Source organism: Rana temporaria, chromosome 4 (assembly GCF_905171775.1).
Source record: "Rana temporaria chromosome 4, aRanTem1.1, whole genome shotgun sequence".
NCBI classification, from domain to species: Eukaryota; Metazoa; Chordata; class Amphibia; order Anura; family Ranidae; genus Rana; species Rana temporaria.
In genome coordinates, this window is record NC_053492.1 from 54,877,643 (window position 1) to 54,883,627 (window position 5,985).

The window sequence follows — 5,985 nt, forward strand, 5'->3', positions numbered from 1 at the left end:
GAAAATTTGCAAGTAAATAATACCATGTGAATAATAATGTGCAAATTTTAAAAAACGTGAACCAAAATGATCATAACAGATAAAAAAGGTGCACTAGATAACTAGTGAAAAAGAGGAAACGAATCCAATCAAATAAATTAAATTGAAAAATAAACACAGTCCCAAATAAGTGGTAAGGAAAGTCCCAAGGTGTAGATTAAATCCGCAGTATTGTGATGACTGACAAACAGGAGACCACCACCAACGGTAAACACTGACTCTTACCACAAGGCAAGCATAAAACAGCAAAAACGATTTCCACTCTCCACTGAAGAAACAGACTCAATCATCTATCCACAGGAGTTTCTCTTAGTTAGCAGCCCAATTGTATGTTCCAGCATATAAGAGGAGAAAATCAAAGAGGACCCATAGCGTGATACTGCTTTTAAAAGGTTTAATAGAAAAGCCAAAATATTGCACTTACATAGGTCCAAGAAATAACAGGCATTAGAAGAAAAAACACAGCCGGCCGGTCTGTGTATGAAGCGTGTGCCCAGGAAATCCGGGGTCCTCACGTGTGTAACGCGGTGACGTCAAAGCGCCGCCTCCCAACGTTTCGTCTACAAACAGACTTGGTCACTGTTTGTAGACGAAACTCCTGTGGATAGATGATTGAGTCTGTTTCTTCAGTGGAGAGTGGAAATTGTTTTTGCTGTTTTATGCTTGCCTTGTGGTAAGAGTCAGTGTTTACCGTTGGTGGAGGTCTCCTGTTTGTCAGTCATCACAATACTGCGGATTTAATCTACACCTTGGGACTTTCCTTACCACTTATTTGGGACTGTGTTTATTTTTCAATTTATTTGATTGGATTCGTTTCCTCTTTTTCACTAGTTATCTAGTGCACCTTTTTTATCTGTTATGATCATTTTGGTTCACGTTTTTTAAAATTTGCACATTATTATTCACATGGTATTATTCACTTGCAAATTTTCAATTAATTAGCGCGACTCCTCCTTTTTACTTTATATTCGTTTGATGTTGTATAGCATTTTTGAGACGCAGCTGTGACACACTTATTTTGGTTTGCGCAATATTTTTTCTGTTTTTTATAAAGTTCCTGATGCTGATGTCACTGATTAAGTGCTTTCTGGATTTCTAATCTCTAAAAGAATGTCTAGGCTGCCTAGATTTGTGGGTGTTGATTTCATCCGAAAGGAAACATTTGGTGTAGGTTGTGCACAATTAACACCCAAGGACCAATTTGTTCACACCTGTTTGATAGATGCATAATACTAAAAATTTTGACAGCAAGGTCAATTCTTTCTTTCATCATAAGTAGGGATGAGCTTTGTGTTCGATTCGAACATTGTCTGTTCGTACGCTCGACGAATTTTGAACAAAATGGGTCGTTCGCACCAAATTCGAGTGACGTGCAATGGCCCATAATTCACTGCAGCATTGCGCGCTGATTGGTCAAGCATGCACTATGACCCTGCATGCTTGGCCAATCGCAGCGAGCAAAAACCGGAGAACAATAATTGGCCAAAGCCAGGGTGGCTTTGGCCAATTATGGCTCAGGGGGTTTAGTACACGCCCCACACTATATAAGGCCGCCTGCAAGGCGGCCGCGTGCAGTGTGTTCCGGCGTTGTTACAGATCAGTCAGTTAGAGAGAGACACAGTGTCTTTTCTACCAGATAGATAGAGCAGGCAGGCTAGTCAGTTTAGTTAAATTTACAGCGTGTAGAGGATATATATATATATATATATACACATCCTAGGCGTTGTAAATATATTTATACACTGTATAGCTAAGCTAGATCAGCTATTCCTATTTGTCAGGCAGTAGATTGTGCTAGTGGCAGTGCTCTAACGTGTTGTATTGCCTGTATGCTGTTTAGTTTTACACCTAAACATACTACTCGGTGTTAGTGCACGTGTGCTGTTTAATTGCACATAAAGGCAGTTGCTCTTACTGCACGTGTGCTGTTTATTTCTGATTTTGTCCTGTGCAGGCCATTAAAATGTCTGGAAGGACAACAAAAAGAGAGGCAGAGAGTAACGAGGGCAAGCAGGCTCTGCATCTAGAGGTGGGCACAGTGCATCCTCTTCAGCACGTTGTTGTCTGACACGCTCGTCCTTTTCGGGAGCTGGCCTTGTTGAGCCTCAACATGCAGAGAAATTAGTAGAGTGGATGACCAAGCCATCCTCATCCTCTCTCACCCAGGCTGAGCTTAGTTTGTCTGGCAAAGCAGCTGCCAAGGTGTCCTCTTCCCTCTGCACAATGGCATCACACAATCCTTCCCTAGTCCCACCATGTCCTCCTGAGGAGTCCCCCGAACTGTTTCAACACAGTGTTGGGTATATGCTGCATGAAAAAAAACAGGAAGAAAGTATCCTAACATGTAGTGGACATGTGGATACGTTTGTAAATCATGTGCCACGTCCTAAAATTTCAATAAACACAAAGCTTGGCGGGCATATCATGGACTTTAGAGGCACAGTAATCTGGTATAAGTACAATGCGGGAGAGACAATCTCTTTAGTTAAAAAAAGTTTTTTTTTAATACAGCATAAACATAAGAACAAAGATGTTCCAGTTCCATATGAAGTATGAATATAGACAGCAAGCTCAATAAATTACATCAAAGTCCCATAAACTTCTCAAATGATATATACAAAAGGGTAAATCATAATAATGATACACATCTTAGATAAAGATCAAGGATCCGTTGTAAAAAGTCTATCCAACGAAGTATAGAAGGGACAAGAAAGGCTTGATGTTGCGAAGAACGATGATGTAATGCTACGGCTCTGACCGGTTTCGCTTCTTCAAAGAGCACCTTAAATGAGATTAGCTGAAGAACACAGTACTAAAGTTATACAGCAGAACACGTTCAAGAAAAAACACACTAGATTAACATTTTATATATACACATCAATATAAAAATATAGTGATTACATAGTGGATTGCAGAGGGGTAGCTGGGCATCACGAGAAGCTCCAAAGTTGGACATACACCTCAGATAGGGTGTTCCTCAAAGGCAAACGCAGGGAGCATGTCACCCAACCAACATCGCAAAACACACAGTGGGGACAGGGCAAAAATGATGGGCTGATAGAGATAGAAATAATGGAGGAAGGTAGATAGAGAGAGCATAAACGTTGTATGACTTACATAAATTAAAATCGTTTAAAAAAAATCCAATGTCCAGAAGGAGATTTATATCGATCGGACAGGTGACGTCCATATACTTAATGTAATTAAGTGAGTAAGATATCCCCAAGGGGCAGAACTTCAAAGAAAGGATACGCCAAAATAGCACTAATTGGACAAGGAAGTAAACAATGAAAAAATATTTTTACTGGGCTATGAAATAGTTAAATCCTATTTGCATAGATAAGAGAATGAAATCTCCATAGTGTCAACCTTACCTCCCCAAAGTCAATAAGTATTTAAGATGTCAATATAGTAAACCATTTAGCCAAACAAGGATGTAGAGGCATATATATAGCACTCAGAGATGTAACACAGCGTAACAGCGGGAGTAACCTGGGAGAAAAAGTGAATACAGGACAGAAATAAATTATGTACTATCCTGTCTTTTTAGACAGATAAAGATTGCTGCTGTAGTTTAGGAAGTTGTCAGCTTACCCAGAGTAACGTTACCGGCTGGTTTGAATGTCCACAGATCTCCCAGGAGAGCTGTAACGATCGGTGCCTATGCATGCCTAGGTTTAAATAGGCCCTGTCCCATCCAGATAACGTCATCAGGCCATTGCTGGCGTCGCATGGGGAAACACAACACTTCAGAGGGAGACAAGCCCCATCTTGTGGTGAGTGATGATATCGCAGCCAGGCTGCGATATCCTGTGCGGCCACACTGTATGTAGATAAAGCAATGTATGGTGAAGGGGAATGCGCAACACGGATTGCCCAGCCATGAAAAAGAGTCTAATCATGGCCCAGAGACACCACCGCAACCCAATCGTGCTTAGCACAAATATCCATATAAAAGTAGAAAAAATATATATGTTGAAACAAACATATTATTGCTATCAGTAGCAATCTTGTTAAAAATATATTTATAAACTTATGCTAATACTTAAAAGAGCTATTGCATAAGGAACAAGAGGGGGAAGAAGGAAGGACAGGGTGGAAAAAGTTGGATAGGGAATTTACAGAGTATCAACACATCAAGAGTACCTGTCTCAGGTCCGATCAATATGATAAAGAACGTACAGAGCGTACAAGGTATATAACCTAAACATGTATAAAAGTACAGGTAGCACATAATGAAAAACAATTTATATATGCATATGTATATATATAGAATGAGTGGAATAGAATAAACATAAAAATATACACTTAAAGATATAGTAAGATGGATATCAATGTGAAGATGACAAGTAAGCCCCTCAATAGACCATCAAATGTCTAGCAGACAGACCAAGCGGGTGGTTAGTGAGGTCATAGAAAAGGTTTGTATGAGTGGGCCTTATTTAAACCTGGGCTACAGAGAGCATTAAGTCTCTCTATTTAGAGAGTTTCTTTTTGCAGTATGTACTTGTCCCAGTTACCCCCTCGTGTGTCTTTGGGGACTATAGCGAGAGCTATAAAGGAGACCATAGTGTTGTCAAATCTATGGTATAAATCAAGATGGCGGCTGACTGAAGTGACCATTTTTCCTTCTGCAGATAGATATACATGGTTTCTAATTCTACATTTAAATTTGCGAATTGTTTTGCCTACATAGAAGGCTTGACATTTACAAGTCATGAGGTATATGACACCCTGTGTGTTGCAATCAGCATAGAATTTTGGGGGTAAATATCTCACCGTTAGGAAGGGTGAAGGATGTACCCTCACTAATCCAAGGACAGAAGGTGCAATGGCCACAGCGACTTATACCGTTAGGTGGTAGTTGTTGAGTATGGTGAGGGGGTGTAGTGGCTCGAGGTAAGCTGATCGCGCAGCGACCTAGATCTCCGAAAGGTAATGTCGGGTCTTATATTGATATATTTACTCAGAATTGGATCTTTGCTTAGTAGGGACCAATGTTTCGTCAGGATGTTACGTACTTCGTTATGGTGACATGAGAAACGTGTAATAAACCTTACTGGTTGTAATGCAGGAGTTGTTTTTTGTTTATAGAGAAGGCTATTCTGTGGCTGGCGAAAAGCTTTATTGTATGCCTTGCGTAACAAGCATTTACTATATCCTCTGTTCAGCCAACGCTGTCTCAGAAGTTTAGCCTGATAGATGAAATCAGTGGTCAGGGTACAATTCCTGCGTAAACGCAGGTATTGTGCATAGGGTATACTGCGTAGTAAGCTTGCTGGGTGAGCACTATCCGCATGTAGTATCGTATTACCTGCAGTTTCTTTTCTAAACAATACAGTAGTGAGGCGACCTTCATTATCCTTGCGAATAGTTAAATCTCAGAAAGTTGTTTGATCTGGTGCATTGGTAAAAGTAAACTTTAAATTATAATTATTAATGTAAAGTTTCTCAATGAATTCATGAAGTAGTTCTACATGTCCTGACCAGATTATGAAGATATCGTCGATATATCTTAACCATGTGATGATGTGATTGGTGTAAAGATTTAATTGGTCATTTGAGAAAATGTCTCGTTCCCACCCCCCCAGGTACAGGTTCGCGTAGGCAGGGGCACAACAAGTGCCCATTGCCACGTCCTATACCTGGAGGAAGTGGGACTCGTTAAACATAAAATAATTACGGGTTAAGATAAACCGCAATAGATCAATAGCAAATTGAACATGATTCCACTGGTGATGATCCTGTTTGCGTAGGAATGTACGTGCTGTCGAGATGCCCTGCTCGTGAGGGATGCTGGAATATAGAGCTTCCACATCCAATGTCACGAGCAGGGCATCTCGAGGCACGACCATATCCTCTATCTGTTTTAAGAGATCCAATGTGTCCCGAGTATATGACGGTAATGTTAGTACGTGTGGCATCAATATAGAATCTATATATCGA

General features: G+C 40.3%; 1 long non-coding RNA gene across 1 annotated transcript; it reads right to left on the reverse strand.

Moving 5' to 3' along the window:
* Positions 1–2,577: 2,577 nt before the first annotated feature.
* Positions 2,578–4,297, reverse strand: LOC120935289. The gene is made up of 3 exons (XR_005748395.1): positions 3,634–4,297; positions 3,414–3,531; positions 2,578–2,836 (listed from the first exon to the last, which is right to left on the reverse strand). It is a non-coding gene; the product is annotated as an uncharacterized LOC120935289 (long non-coding RNA).
* Positions 4,298–5,985: the final 1,688 nt, after the last annotated feature.